This window comes from Serinus canaria, chromosome 15, assembly GCF_022539315.1.
Source record: "Serinus canaria isolate serCan28SL12 chromosome 15, serCan2020, whole genome shotgun sequence".
Classification (NCBI taxonomy): Eukaryota; Metazoa; Chordata; class Aves; order Passeriformes; family Fringillidae; genus Serinus; species Serinus canaria.
In genome coordinates this window covers 1,465,370-1,481,323 of record NC_066329.1, presented here as the reverse complement: position 1 = coordinate 1,481,323, position 15,954 = coordinate 1,465,370, and positions in this window count along the sequence as shown.

Sequence of the window (15,954 nt, the reverse complement as noted above, 5' to 3'; positions counted from 1 at the left end):
AAACCTGCAGAGCACCAGAATTCTCCATTTTATCCTCACTTCCACTCCATGTTCTCATTTTTGCACCTGTGGCCTAATAAGCCAGTTTGTTCACATGCCAAAGCCAGCCAGAAACTTTCCTTCTGGCTGGGTTTTGTAACAGTGTTTACTCTCAGGGCTGCACATCCAGGAGTGAGCCAGGCTTTGCACGTGGGCCTGCTGTCACCTCACAGCTCTGCCCTGGCACTGCTGGGCTCTGAGGGCCACATTCCTGCAGCCCTGACTGCACCCAAAGCCGTGTCATGCTGTTGGGTCACACACAGCGGTGAGAGTGAAGCATGGCTGTGATTATGGCTGCTCCAGCAAGGTGGTCTCACTGCTCTCCATGTGATTCCCAAGGGTTAGGGGCACATCAGCCTGTCTGGTGCAGATTGGGGGATGCCAATTGTCCTTTCCCCCAGTGAAAGTGCACACACAGCCACCACCAGGTCAACACATGCCTTCACTGGCCTTATGATGCCCTGGTCTCATGGCCAGGGCCAGGACTCACTGTCTCAGTTCACATGGGGTTCTAATCAGCTATTTTACGGTAATGACTTTTAGTCATTTTCATTTCAGGCTTGGTTAGAAGTAAAGCAAGTGGTGATGAAGTGCTGCAGTAAGCATCTGATTTTTTTTTCCCCACTTGTGGTTACCATCAGTTTCTAAGAAAAGTATTTCCACTGTAGATTGGAATCATCTAAGCCACTTACACATATCCTTTTATTTATTGGTGATTCTGCTTGGCTAGTTAAAGGTGAAAAACCCTTTTTCTTGTGTTTCGGTCGCATTTCTAGTTAATACTCATTAACTGACTTAATGTATGTTACACATCATCAACCTGATTCACTACTGACATAAAACAGAAGCGATTCGTTAGTAACGGTCCCTTGCCAATTAGTGAACTAAATTACGTTTGAACAATTTTCTTCAAAGATTCTCCCCCTCCCCTCATGCATCATTTGGCAAGTCCCCTGCATGCTTACAGTAATTGTGTGCGTGTAGTGAAAGGAGACTGTTACCTCCTCAACCAAAATAAATGAATATGTGATCCCGGTGCTAATGCAGCAGTGAGTAATACAAAGAATCACAGCCATCCTCCCTTTGATCACCCAAAGATCCCAACAGCAATTAAGATTAAAAGCTGCTTTAAAAAACCAGAATATTAGGAACGTTCTGTAAGGGGAAAGTGAATGCTCCCCAGGGTTTTTCAGAAGGACAGTGAAGAAGGGGAACCTGTTCTCGTTTATCGCGACCACAGGCTCTTCAGTCACTGTGGTGTGGATATCCTCAACCTGCCGAGCCACAGCCAGGTGAGTGGGGCTTCTGGAAATCCTTCCTTCTTTCTGGGACAGCGGTTAACAAGAAGAGCAGTCTTTTGGTTTCAAACTGAAAGTCAAACTGAAGTCAAACAGAAAACGTGTCGTCTCAACCACATCCTTAAATAGCCTGTCCTCGACAGGAAAATAACCTCAGCCCCTGGTGCTGTGCGGGAAGCGGGTGGACAGGTACCAACATTTGGTTTTCACCTGAAACCAAAGGATTCTTTTGGGATTTCCACGGCTGTGGGTGATCTAGGAAGTCGTCTGATCTGATCACTGCGGCTGCTGTTTCAGTTTTGGAGATATGGCAGAAAGGAGAAACATGATCCAGGAGGAGGAGAAATGAAGATGAATTTGTGCTAAAAACAGGAGAGCTCTGCCATTGATTTTAATGGGGCATGGAAGGGCCTCTATCCATGGTGGTGAAACAAAAATCACTGTCCTAGTGAGCTGAGTGCTCATGTTTTCCCTCCAGTGGATTTAGGAAGTGACCCCAGTGGAATGTCTTGGCTATAACTTGCTCTGAAGGTGTTTAGAAATCAACCAGTGTTTTCCTGAGTGTAATTTTAATCATCAATCTTTTACCCCAGGGCCTGTTCTGTGAGATTACCATCTCGGGATTTTGGCTGGAAGTTTAATTTTTGTAGGTTCTGCATTCTTCCCCTTGAGTCAGCAGGTAAGGTATGTGGCTGTGGCCTGCATTTGTCATGCCACAGGGCTGCCATTCTTGGGGGCCAAGGCCCTTGTGCCAAAAGCAATGTCACCCTGCTGGAATCCCACCCACGTGTGTCACCGGGCAAGGTCTTTTCTGTTAATGGATGAGTAAAGTTTCACCAGGCTTTTGTTGTCATCACGAGGTAAGTAAGAGGGATTTGCATCTGAGCTGGCACAGTTTCCAGAATCAGTTTCCAAGGCTAATTTAAGTCTGGTTGGCATATAGATCTTTCCTTTAAGCGGAGGCTGAGATTCTGAAGGCTCACAGTTTTCCATAGGAAACACCGCCCTGGGTGTCCGTGTGCCAGACAGGCCCATTTGGCATTTCCCAGAGTATCAATGACCCACTGTTCTAAGGCAGAATCCATTGGCTGATGGTGTGAATACCTGGCTAGGGAGCTGGCTGCACACTGGGAAAATAGGAATGCAAATAGCCTGGCTGTGATCAGTGGATTCAGCACTCACATCCCTGGAGTGTCCAAGGCCAGGTTGGACAGGGCTTGGAGCACCCTGGGATAGTGGAAAGTGTCCCCAGGGCAGGGGGTGGGATGAGATGGGCTTTAAGGTCCCTTCTCATCCAAACCGTTCCACAATTCTACGAATTAACGTCCTGCAGGAAGGTTCATGGCTGTTTATAAGAAAAGCACCCAGCCCAGCCCTGGAGGGCTTTGGGCAAACACCAGAGGGAGAAGGGGGATGTGGGAGGCAAATACAAGGTACTGGTTTCTTTTCCAGGCATGTCATGCTATATTCTGTTCATGGTACTTGTGTTTCTCTACAGGACGTGCAGCGAGGGGATGTTTACTCTGATGAAAGTCTGGGCTTGATAACAGGAAACCAAGTCCTTTGTGCAGTAGATTGACCTTGAATCACACACAGACCTTTTTTTCAGTAACAGAGGGTAAGACTGTGTAAAACACAGGAAAATGGTGTCTCCAGAAAACAAAACTGGCATTTGGAGTTGGCTAGAATGTGCCCAAGCCTCTGCCAGCCTCAGCTCCCTGAATGTCAGCCCGAGCAGGTGGTCGAGGCACAGCCACGGGTCAGGGCCTTGTATAAGAATCAGGGGGACAGTTGCTTTTTGTCCCTCAATACTTTTCCTTAGAAGTTCACTCTAGACAGGAAAATGAAGCTGCATGTGCCTGAGGGTAAGGAGCAGTGCTGGGTTGCAGGAGACCCTGCAGTGTGGAGGCATTCAGCGGTTTAGGGAAGGACTCCTGCCCTCCCACTCTTTCCCCACAGAGGGACTGCTGGCCTTTGGGGCAGGAACCATCTCAGGAGCCCTTGCAGGAGCTTTGTTACAGGGCTTTGATCTGTTGGATGTTTCCAAGTGCTTCCTCAGTGTTATTAAAACAGCACTGCAGGATGCAGGTCCATTAATAATCAATAATTCCAGAGTGAAGGAGCTTCTGCTTACATGCAAAAACCTACATGCAAAAACATGCTGAACTCTGCTCACACATCTCCAGCTGTTCTCTGCTGCAGCTCTCCAGGCACAGAATCACAGAAGGGTTTTCATGGAAAGGGACCTTAAAGCTCATCTCACTCCTCCCCCTGCTATGGGCAGGGACACCTTCCACTAGCCCAGGTTATTCCAGCCTGGCCTTGGGCACTGCCAGGGATCCAGGGGCAGCCACAGCTGCTCTGGGCACCCTGTGGCAGGGCCTGCCCACCCTGCCAGGGAACAATTCCTAATTCCCAATATCCCATCCAGCCCTGCCCCCTGGCAGTGGGAAGCCATTCCCTGTGTCCTGTCCCTCCATCCCTTGTCCCCAGTCCCTCTCCAGCTCTCCTGGAGCCCCTTCAGGCCCTGCAAGGGGCTCTGAGGTGTCCCTGGAGCCTTCTCCTCTCCAGGTGAGCACCCCCAGCTCTCCCAGCCTGGCTCTGGACCAGAGCAGCTCCAGCCCTTGGAGCACCTCCATGGTTTCCTCTGGACTGGCTCCAGCAGCTCCATGTTCTCCTTGTGCTGAGACTTGGAGGCAGCTCTGCAGGGGGGCGTCTCGCTATGGAAGTTAATCTCCATCTTCCAGTCCCACTATCTTCCCTGTCATTAACTGAAGACTGGATCTTATCCATTGAAGGCAATCACTTGCTGTTCATTCCTCCTGGAGCACACAGTCCCACATCAGCAGGGCTCTGGTGGCTGCCAGCTGTGTCCCCTAAGCAATGGGCTGGGAAGGGACAGCACAGGTAGTTACAACCTGTGTGCTCTTCTGATCAGCTTCCCATGGGTTGGGTTAGTTTTCATCCAGAGCCTTTCCCTGACCTGGCTCCCCCCATTGCCAACAGCTGATGAGGGTGAAAGGAGAATTATCCATGGGGCAGGGACCCCAAGGAACTCTCCACATTGACCAAGCTCAAGAGGAGCCAGAGCCAGTAGCACAGCACAAAAACTCCCCAGAAAAATATTTGGTGTTATTCCATGGCAAATCAGTGCATGCTTCAGCACCTGGGAGATGCTGGCAAGCAGGACATCCAGGCACAGCTGAGCTGCCTGTACAATCAAATATTTCCCATTCCTGATGGTTGTTACCTGATTTCCTTGCTGAAGTACTGGAATTACACTGAAATACTAAAGGAATCAGGCCAGTTGCCTGACACTGTGTTCTTTCTATTTTCAAAGAGCTGCACAGAGAGTTTAACTGGAAGCCTTGGAGCAGGAATATCCAAAAAAAAAATCCCTAATTCCCAGTATTTCAGTACATTTTAGCTAAGGCCAGATGGGCTCATCCAAGTACACTTTGCTGCATGCGTTAATTTTGGGAAAGCTTTGTGTGCTTTAAGGCTTTTGGTGACTTGGAAATCTGACCCACAATCAACTCACAGTGCTTCTGCAAAGGAGATCTAAGGATTTGACATGGATGTGTCAATTTTCTGCTTTAAAAAAAGACGTCAGCCTGCAAGTAAGCTTGCCATGGCAGTGGTGTGTTGGAGGGCCATTACCTATTTATTTCCAAAAATTATTTAACCGACTGGCTGGCCGCCTTTCCTTTTTCCCAGGCTCTTGGAGAGAATGTAGGAGCTGAGCTGCTTGGCTACAAGAGATTTTCTCCTCTGGAATTGGCAGCTGCTCATTCCGGAAGAGCAGCAGCATATTTGGCCACTGATTCCAAAAGCAAAGGGAAAACCATTATTTTTTCATTTCGCTTTTTTAACTCTCCAGTGGGAGACATTTGACTGTGTTTGGGTGAACCTTGTTGCTACAGCATTGCTAAGGCTTCCCTATTCCTTAAAAGTAAAAAATTAGGGTATTCAGTTCTTAAAAATGCATATATTCCCCTTGGCCAGGCTCGGAGCAAGCGGATGCCAAGTGTCTCATTGTGTCAGGCCTTACACAGCAGCACATTCAACGTCACAGCTTCATGAGTCAGGGTTTTCTTTCTGAAAAGGATCACGTCAAGAAAACCAGGACAAAAATTCCCTATAGCCCAGCAACAGAGCGTGCTGTGTAAGAAGCTCTGTTGGGAAGGAGAGCGAGCTGTGAGAGTCAGATCTGTCCGCCTGGGCATCCTTCCACGCCGGACAAAGGCAGTGACGGTCAGCGCGGCTCTGTGACTCAAGTGCTTTGATAATGGCTCCAGGAGGAGCTGGGCCTGGCCAGACCTGCGGCCGTGCCGTGGCTTTGCTGATGTCAGGGCACCTTTGAAGCCTCTCCATGAGCTCCTCGTCGCTGGCAGTGCCGGGCTGAGGACGCCGTGCGGGACCGCGGGCACCGTGGCTCCTGTTCAGACCTGCCGGGATCATCGCACGGAGCCGCCGGGAGCTCCGGGACGTTGGGGGTGTTACATCACAGGGGCTCTGCTGCTGTCACCAGCCCCCTGTGCATCACTGTGGCAGGAAATGCTGCCTGTGGGCGGGCTTGGGGTTTTCAGCTGCTATTTCCTCTGCTTTCCATTAGTAATTCCATTAATCCATCAGCACCTACTGCATCCGCAGGTCACAAGTTTCTCTGTAAAGGAGGTTGAACATCTCATGTAGGGAGGGATAGGACACAGGGAATGGCTCCCACTGCCAGAGGGGAGGGATGGATGGGATATTGGGAAGGAATTGTTCCTTGGGAGGGTGGGCAGGCCCTGCCACAGTGTGCCCAGAGCAGTTGTGGCTGCCCCCTGGCAGTGCCCAAGGCCAGGTTGGGAGGGGTTTGGAGTCTCCTGGGCTGGTGGAAAGTGTCTCTGCCCATGGCAGGGGGTGAGTTTTCAGGTCAGGATGAGTTTTCAGGTCCCTTCCAACCCAAATTATTCTACAATTCTATGAGCTTTACACCCACTATAAAGAGGGAGAAGCTGAAATTCAAAGTGGAAGTGACTCTCCTGAGGTCACAACTCTGCCAGCCAGGAGTGATTTGACAGAGCTCTGTTCTTCAAGGTGCTCTCAACTGATGCTTCTCTGCCGTTTCTGTTGCTGTGTAGGTTTCTGTGAGGAGTTTCCTTTATTAGTCCAGAATATTACTGGAGAGCCTTGTGAAGCAGGGCTTTAGGAAATGAACTTTCCCTAAATTCAGCAGTCTGCTGGGGGCCATCTCACTTTGTCCTGTGATCTGCACCTTAGTGGTGACATTTGGTATTTGAGGGAGGCATCAAAGCCAGGTGCATATGGAGGGATGTTGCTGAAGCTGAAACCCTTTCTGTTGGTGCACCCACTCCAATTTGAGATGTTTGAGAGCTCTGACTGAAGGCCAACGGCCTTAAACTCCGTATTTGGTCAATGAAGAGAGATCAACTCTTTCCCAGGATGATTCAGAGTGGAGACAGGCTCTCCTTTTGAATCACTGAAGGAAGCCTTTCATCCCTCTCTCCATTATCTGCAGAGGGACATCTCCCCCCTAACACTGGCCTTTGAATGAGCTGGTGTGGATCCCACCTGCATCCCATGGTCTTAGCCAGCAAAACCTCTGGACTTGTTCCTGTGCCCTCATGGGGGATGATCAGAAGTCCCACTCAGGCACAATATTTTGTGTCTTGTGCACTGAGGAGGCTTTGCACCTTCCTCTGGAGCATCTGTTGGGAGTTACTGCTGGAGGCAGACATGGACTGGATGGGCTTTAGGTCTGATCTGGCCCTTCCTGTCTTCCTTTGATCTAGAATAATGTTTAGCCATCGCTTACTGGTGCAGGAAGGATGAGGATTTTGCTGATTTCAGTATTTCTGCAGATTTTTTGAGAACTTTCTTTGGGTTTAGTGAGTGTGGAGATTAGCACTGATCCCCATGAATCTTGTGGTGTGAGCAGCATTCCTGGGAGCTGTGTAGGGACTCCCTGGGTGAGCACAGCCTGCCTTGGGCTGGCTCACAGGGTGGACATGAGAGAAGATGGTTTGGTGTATGACAGTGGAGCAAAGATGGAATGAGATGGGAATCATTGTGGGGCTGAGATACAGGTCATGTTCAGGTGGTTTTGCTGTCTATTTCCAGTTCCTCTGAAACTTGGTTTTCTGCTGAAAAGCTGTCTCAGGAGGATTTATGTGAGGATACTCAGGAGCCACACTGAATTGGGGGACTGGCTTTTGAGCCTTATCTGTGGTATTTTCTGAAGAAGACAACAGGTGAAGGAGGGTGATAAAATTCCCCTGGCTCCAGCCTCGGCTTCCAGGACACGGCAAGGGCAGCGCTGGCCTCCTCAAGCCAAGGCAGGAGGAAAAAACACTTCATTCCTGGGAGCCCACCTGCTCTCCTGCTGCTGCTCCCACAGCCAAGGAACATTCCTTTGCTCAGGAAAGCAAGAGCTCTGTGCCAGGCACTTCCCCCACCTGCGTGGGCTGGGAGGAAGAAGAGGCCAGGCTCGGCAGCTGCCCCTCGCCAGGCAGGAGCTTACAGAGAAAGCTGGATCCCTTCTGAGTAACAGTGAGTTCCTACGCCAAGCCAGGGTGCAGATTCCCTTCGCTGAGAGCAAGGCAAGTCTGTTCTTGGTGGGAAGTTCCTTCTCAGAGGCTCACCTGGGGGAGAAGGAGGGGGATATGGGAACAGCCAGGCTGCGTGGGACTGCGAGGCCGCAGCCTGCTCTGTGATGGGCCAGGGAGCAGTGGAGTGATTTCCCTGGCATGTTGGGATGTCTCACCCACGGACATGAATGAACAAAGGTGGGGGAGAACCTTGGCTTTCCCCTTGCCAAAGGTGCTCTGATTCCTGGTGCTTTCCCACTGAGACTCAACAAGAAGCTGCCTTGCCCCTCTCCTTCCTCTTCCCAGCATGGCACACAGCTGAGAAGGATCCTCATGGATCCAGGGACTCGGCTGTCTCCTGCATCAAGGGTGGGCAGCATCAAACAGTCTCCTCTGCTCTTCTCACAGAATCACAGAATATTTTGGGTTGAAAGGGACGTTAAAGCCCATCCCATTCCACCCCCTGCCATGGGCAGGGACACCTTCCACTAGCCCAGGCTGCTCCAAGCCCCATCCAACCTGGCCTTAGACACTGACAGGAATCCAGGGGCAGCCACTGCTTCTCTGGGCAGCCTGTGCCTGGACTTGCCCATCCTCACAGGGAGGAATTTCTCCCCAGTATCCCACCTAACCCTGTTCTCTGTCAGTGGGAAGCCATTCCCCCTTGTCATGTTATCCTTGTAAAAGTCTTTCTTGTAGGTTCCGTTTAGGAACTGCAAGGCCACAATTAGGTCACCCCAAAACTTTCTCTTTTCCAGGAGAAACAATCTCAATTCTCTCATCATTTCCTCACACCAGAGGGGCTCCAGCCTTTGGAGCATCTCCATGCCTTCTTCTGTACTGGCTCCAGCAGCTCCAGGTCCCTCCTGTGCTGGGCCCCAGGGCAGGGGGGGAGGTGGGGTCTCACCTGGTTGGTGAGGCAGAGGGACAGAATCCCTCCCTCACTGCCCATGCTGGGGGCTCAGCCCAGGACATGGGGGTGTCTAGATCATGGCCAGCCCTCCCCCACCAGCAACCCAAAGTCCTTCTCCTCAGAGCTGCTCTTGATCCCTTCATCCCCAGCCTGAACTGATCCCAGGGGTTGCCCCAACCCAGGTGCAGCAGCAGAACTTGGTCCTATTAAACCACATGGACATTCCCACAGACCCACTGCTTGAGCTTGCCCAGGTCCCTCTGGATGGCCTTGTCCTTTGGGTGTCTCACTGCTCAGCTCAGTGTCATCTACAAACCTGCCCTTCCTCTATGTAACTAAAGCAGATTCTAAATACCACCGGTCCCAGTATGGACTCCTACAGCAGCTGCAGCTAGGACTGAGAGATGCTCAGGCTCCAGCGAACTGCAGGATTCCACATAGTGCCTCCCTCCTGCCCTGCTCCTCGGGGCTGCCCCATACTTGGACCAAATTCCTGGGCTCCAGACCAGGCTGAGCACCTGAAGGTTTCCTGTGCCAGCACCAGCCGGTGGCAGGTCTGGCTCTCTCCCAGCACACGGCATCGGGAGCTGCGGGCTGACCCTGCGGGGCTGCGCCTGCCCCTGGCACCCAACACATCCCGGCGGGAATGACAGGTGGCCACCGGCCAGGATTTCGGGCTGGCATGGAGCGCCCTGGCCCGTCCCTCCCTGCCAGCTGCCTGCAATGCCCCGAGGCAGCGGCTTCGCAACTCCGAGCAGCGGAAGTGGCGGCCGCACGGCGAGCCACTCGTGGCAGCGCCACGGGTCACTGCCAGCCCCGCCGGCCGCGCTTCCTTCCCCTCCGGCTCCCGGGAAGGGAAGCTGCCCCAGCAAAGTGCCCATCAGCAAAAAGGCTGCGGGTGCCGCAGGGACACCCAGCTGCCTTTTGGATCAGTGCCCGAGGAACTTGGCAGGAATCGCGCCAGAAGAGTGGAATAGCAGAGTTGGGAGAGCCGGGGGATTTGGGAGATATAAACGGGATGAATCCAGCCACGGGGCTGGGGACAGTTGCTACCTCAGGTTTTTTTTTGGAGGTGTTCAGATATTTCTAGGGAACTGCCCTGCCTGTGTTTTCTGCCCAGCTGGCTCTCTCCTCCCCTGTGGTTATGGAAAGATGTTTTTCAGCCAGAAGTGCCTTGGTTCCGCAGCACTCCCAGAGAGCCGTGTGACACTGCCTCCAGCGCTGGGACCGGCACTCAGTGCTTTCCCACAATAGGCTGGACACCGCTGTGAGGACGCCAAAAAACCTTCTGGCTTCAAGAAGGGATTTAGCCCAGCAAAGCCTTTCTGCTGCCTGAATTCAACCCCTCATCCTGCCGTGTCTGAGCCACTCTTGCTTGCATCTTCTCTCAACCGAGCTGCTTGCACATCCCAGCTGGGAAGCCGAGGTTGGGAGAAAGTCTGAGGAATTGGGGAGTGTAATCTGGAGATGCTGCAGTGAGCAGCTCCTGCGTGGGAGCGAGCTGCCTGCTCTGCATCCCTGTCCTGTCTCTTCCTGGGGTTCTTCCACAAGCAGTGATCCTGGAAACCCAGGAAGATCTCTCCCGAATGTCTCTCACTGTGGTCAAGGCCCCAGAGTGTCTTGTCCCACCCTCCAGTGGCAGACAGCAGATCTCTCTGCCCTGCTCCACCACATCCCCTGCACCTCCCACTCCACCTTCTCAGGCTCAGCAGGTCCTGGGCTTTTCCTGCCCCTCTGCCAGGCTGTTTCCCGTGCTGGGTCAGGGCTTTCTCAAAGTGATCGCCTCATCCCATGAGCTGGCAGCCGGTGGACGTGTGGTTCCCATGCTCTGCCAGCCGCCACTAAAGTTGCTGCCAGGTCCTGCTTATCCCTGCTCTGAAGCCTGCCTGCATCAGCTCGGCTTCCCAGTGCTCTCCCATCCCATCCTCGAGCACCATTTTGGTGGTCCCCATCCAGCTCAGCCCCTAAACTGGTGCTGACACCTTTGCAGGCAAACAGATCTGTGCCCAGCAGTCCCCTCTGGTGCCCCCAGCCATGTGCCCACCGGGAGAGGTTGGCATCCCTCCTCCCACCTCTCTCCATGCATTTGCTGCAGCACTCGCGTGCAGGCAGCTGGAGGGAATCAGAGGAGCCGCTTAGAGAAAATCTGGGCAAAGACAAGGGAAAAAAAAAATCCTGGGACCTGGCAAGAACCTACACAAGTTTCCATGAGAAATCCAACGTTGCCATCCAGACCGTCCATGCTGGAGCCTTCCCAGGCCTCTCCCAGGGTCAGCGGCGTTGCCAATGCCCACCCAACTTTCGGCAGAGCCCTGACCAAGCCTGGTCTCCTGCCCACAGTTCCTGCAGTTCCTGATCCCGTTCTCCCTCCCTGCTGCCAGTTCCCAGCCGCCCGGGGAGCTGCCTGCCTCCCGTTGCTCCCGTGACATATTTATTGCTATCAGTTTAGTCTTTAATTTCCTTTGTTTCAGAATATCTGACGGCGCAATTAAGAAGGCCCGAAGGGAAGCGTGTGTGTGCTCGGTCATCAGACCTGCGGTTACCGTCTGTCTGGAAGCGGCGCTGGAGCGGGGCTCGGCAACAGCTGCCAGGCTTCCAGGCTTGTTTTCATTTTCTAAGAGGTTAACTGAGAGCCCGACGCGAAGAGACACCCGTACACACCCAGAAACCCCGCCACACACACGGAGCCACACGCACCCGTACGGAAACACACACATAAACACAGATGTGGGCCGGCACGGGGACATGTAAACACAGCCCTGCGCGGAACCGGCCCCGAGGACGCGGGATGGGACCTGTCTTATCCCGGCTTTCCACAGGCCGTGGGGCGGCAGGTCGGGGAGCGAGGAGCCCTTGTACCCTGCACCTCCAATCCACGAAGTGCAGCTTGTTCTGCCCCAGCTCCGGCACGGTGGGGCAGGTCCCTCCCGCTGCTCGGCCGAGACCTTCTGGGGGAAGACCCCGGTCACAGTAGCTGTGAAGAGGCACAGCTGGGGCTTGTTTCCTCCAGGGCTTGGCTGCAAGGCGAGCATGCGAGGTTGTGGATACGCCCGGGGTCGGGACTGCGGAGCTCTCCCCGCCGGCCCCTGGAGCCGGGCTGGGCCCCTCTGCCCAGGGTGCTGGAGGGAGCAAGGGAAGATTTAACATTAATTACAGCAGGGTTAGGAAAGGAGAGAGCCTTTCACTTTGTCCCTAGGGATTGGTAAATCCTGAGGGACTGCGTCTCCTGGTGCCCTGGAGACTGGTGGTGCTGGGCTGATGGAGACCTGTGGTTCTGGGGTGGTGGGGACTGAACCTGTTGGGGTGCTGGGACCTGTGGTACTGGAGTGGTGGGGAGTGGTGCTGGTGGTTGCTGAGATGATGTGGACCAGTGTGTCAGGGTGATGGAGGCTGGTGGTGTCAGGATAATGGTGACTAGTGGTGTTGGGGTGATAGGACCAAAGGTGACAGGGTGACCTGTGAGCCCAGGGTGATGAGCACTTCAGAGAGCCAATGCTGCCCCACAGCAGGCTGACACGCAGCAGCACCAAGGTGAGGTGTTTGCCAGCACAATTTGGCAACACCAAGGTGGGGTGACCAGAGCTTCCGCATGGAAATCCCCATCCCAGAACCTGACAGGCATCTCACCAGGGCTGCCAGGAAGAGACAGACTTCACCCACCCATGGCTGTCCTTCCTGCCTCAACAGCAGAGCCCATGTGGGAGATGCCAGGCGGGGAAAAAAGCAAGGAGAAATCTTTCTAGGAGCAGGTTTGTGCCTCACAGTGCCCGGCTGCAAAGGAGGAGAATCTCCAGTGGCTTTTAAGGGCTGGGTTCATGCTGCTGCCGTGGGGCCTCATTTGGAGCTTGCTCCTCTCCCTCTCCTGTCTTCACAAGACGTGTAGGAACTTCCTATCTCTGAAGCCTCAGGCCCTTAGTCAAATTTGGTTGGCAGCCACAGGCGCGCACACGCTCGCCCGGCGGGATTGCACGCACACCTTGTTTTCTTAGGAAACAAGAGGGGAGCGTGACCCAGGCCAGGTAGCACTTCATTCTGCTGTAATAAATGAACATGTCAGCTCTTCTGGCCCTAAAACCTGTCCCAGATGTCTTGAAGGCCGGGGGAAGCTTGGCATCTTCATGGTGAGCTCAGCCAGGTGAGGGAGGTGTAGCCCAGTTCTGTGGGTCACCCAAGGTACCCATCAGGTACCTGCCTCAATCCCTGCCTTGCTGCAGGCATGGGCTGGGGATCCTCAGCAGAGGGATCCTGCTCGTGTTGGGTGAAGCCTGGAGTAGGGAAATAATTGTGGGACACCCCCAGTTTTAACTGGAAGTGTCTCCCTCTTCCCCTGTGGTGCCACTGGGCTGGAAATGCTGCTGTGCCCTGGGGCTGGAGAGTGTAGGGAGAGCAAAGTACAGGGACAGAGTCTCAGCTAGGGCTGTTGTCCCTCCTTCATTTTTAGAGGAACCTCTGCTTTCCTTTCCTCTGTTTCTCCAGGACTCTCCACTCCTTTTGCTGACTCCCTGAATTAGTTTTAGTGGGAAAAAGGACAGCAGGGGCTCATCTTCCCCCAGAGCTGCACTGATGTGCAGCCAAATGTGGCACAACCCCTTGTGCCCTACAGGGCCAGAGGCCACCAGCTGGAGCAGCAGGAGGAGTACAGGGGGCTTCAGTGGCATGTGCCCTCACTGCAGCCCTGGTCCCAAGGAGCCTGAGGACCTGCCACAGCTCCTGCTTATTCCCAGGGCTGGTCCTTCCCCACCATCCCTACCATCCTAATGGGACTCTCCCAGTGTTGCCTGCTCTTCTGGGAGCCTGCTTGGGATTTGCTTCCAAACACTTTTCTTCCCATCTCTTCACCCTTGCCATATCACAAAGTGCCCTCCCTTTCCCTAGGTGGGATCTTTCCCTTGAGCTCTGATTTCCTCCTCAGGGCCAAGAATTATGTAGGCTCAGGCCACCTGAAATGCCTTGTTAAGCAGATGTGCCTCAAATAGCTTCAGCCTCACAGGTCCTGCTGAATTTTGGTCTTTGGGCTTTGGAATCTTCACGGCAGATTCCACATCCCATGAGACCAGAGCAAAGCAGGGGCAGAAGAGCAGGGATGTTCACTCCCTTTTGGGCACTGATGTCCGGGTGCTCTGCAGGCCGAGGGTCTGGCCAGGGCACTGAGCACTTTATCGAGCTTCTCCATCGGAGCCAAGCGCAGCCGGGGCTGCGGAAGTGCCCCGGTCTCTGTTGGAGGGCCATAGCTGCGCCGAGATAGCAGCGCTATCAGATCCCCGGGGCTGGCCCCGCCCGTAGCTCCAAGGCAGCCCGAAGCATCCCCTGCCCGAGGGAGAAGGGTCCCTAAGCCCCGTGCGGGGCGTCCCCGGCCAGCCCCAAGCTGGGGTGCAGCAAAGAGAGGCCGCTCCAGCAGCTCAATTGGGCTGGAGTTGACCCCGCTCCAAATGAGACTAAACACTTGCTGAGCAAAGCTACTGACAAGGGTCTCGGGGGACCACTGGGGATGTGTCATCCTGCTCCCGAGCCAGCCCCGAGCTCCAGCGGTGTCACACAGAGAGTGGCTCTGCCGGGGGGTCCGGATCCTGCCCCCTGCCCTCCCCCCGGCTCTTGCGGGCCGTGCCAGGTCCCCTGCTGGGCACGGGGGCGGCTCTCGGAGCCGGGTCCCTGCGACAGAGGTTGCGCTCGTCTCGCCTCCAGTCCATTGTCTTGTTTATTTGTCACGGTTGGTCCCCAATTAGGAGTTCGAGCCGTTTGGGACAAGAACTGTTTCTTCCCATGTGAGCGTGCGGTTCCCGCTCCGCCGGGCTGTGATGTGGCCGGCGACCCGCAGGAGCATCTGCTATTGCAGCAACAGTGCCCGAATGCGTTTCAGATGGGCTCGGCTCTGCTTTGCGTGCTCGGGCCGGCGGCCAGCCCGGGATGGAGCCTCCAGCCGGCCCTCGGGATGCGATGTTCCCGTCCTCGGGGACCCGGCTTGGGGACCTGCTGGGGGGATGGTCACCAGCCAAACGCTTCTGGCCGGTGCCGAGCCTTGGGGGCACCGCTGGATGGGGCAGGGGCTCTGCCGTGGGCACCAGTGGGTCCGACCGCAGCCTGGGTACACACGGGGGAAGGCGGGATGCTCCCCCTGGGATCTCTCGGGGAACGACCCGACCGCCACCCCCGGCTCTGCCGGCGAGGTCAGCCCCTCTTGGGATGCTCCCGCCGGCTCGGTCCCGGGGATGCAGCGCGGGTCACGCCGCCGAGGGGACGCGCAGCCGGTGGTGCCCCAGCCCCGCACCTGCCCCGCGGACGGCAAGTCCCGTCTGGCCGGTGGCCCCGGGGCAGCGCAGGGCCCGTCCGGCCGGGTTCGCGCGGCGTCAGGCAGCACATGATCCGCGCCGCGGGGCCAAGGGCTGAGGTCAGTCAGTCACACCCAGGCAGCGGCACTGACTTCACCGTGGGCAGGAGCAGCTCCTCACGTATCCCGCTCCCCGAAGGCAGCGCTGACCCGCAGCTCGAGGCCCGTGGTCAGGCCGCTCCGTTATCGGGGCGCGGGCATCCCTCCCATCGCAACGGCTCCCTGGAGCCCCTCCTGGCTCTCATCCCAGCCAACATAGTTTCCCTGGTCCTGGGGCCCAAGGGGAGTTACTGACAGGGTCCTGCCAGTGCCGCTGGGGAAGCCGCAGCGCCGGTTCCTTTGCGGTGCTCCCGGTCCTGCTCGCGGGGCTGGCCCGCTTCCCCGGGGCGCCGGCTGGGTGGGATCAGCCGCTGGCTGAGGTAATTGGAAGCCCTTTCCATCCCTCCCGAGTCTGGGATGAGCAGAGCAGCGCGTCCTGCCTCGCTGGGGCGATGGCACGAGCCGGGGGCCACCGCCGGCCCCGACTCCAAAACCTCACGGGAGGGTAGAGGAAGCGATTTGGGGAATTTTAGGGGCTTGTCCACGCGTTTCCAGGGAAGGAAGAGTTAATCCCCCGCCTGCTGCTAATGAGCCTTAACTGAGAATGACCCGACACAGGGGAGAAGTGAACCCATTGTCCTCGCCTGTGTTTGACTGTCTTCCAGGGAGACTCATGAAACGCAGAGCCGGGGCGTGAGTTCCCGATTTATGTCAGGAGGCTGTGATTTATTCTATTTATTTATTTTT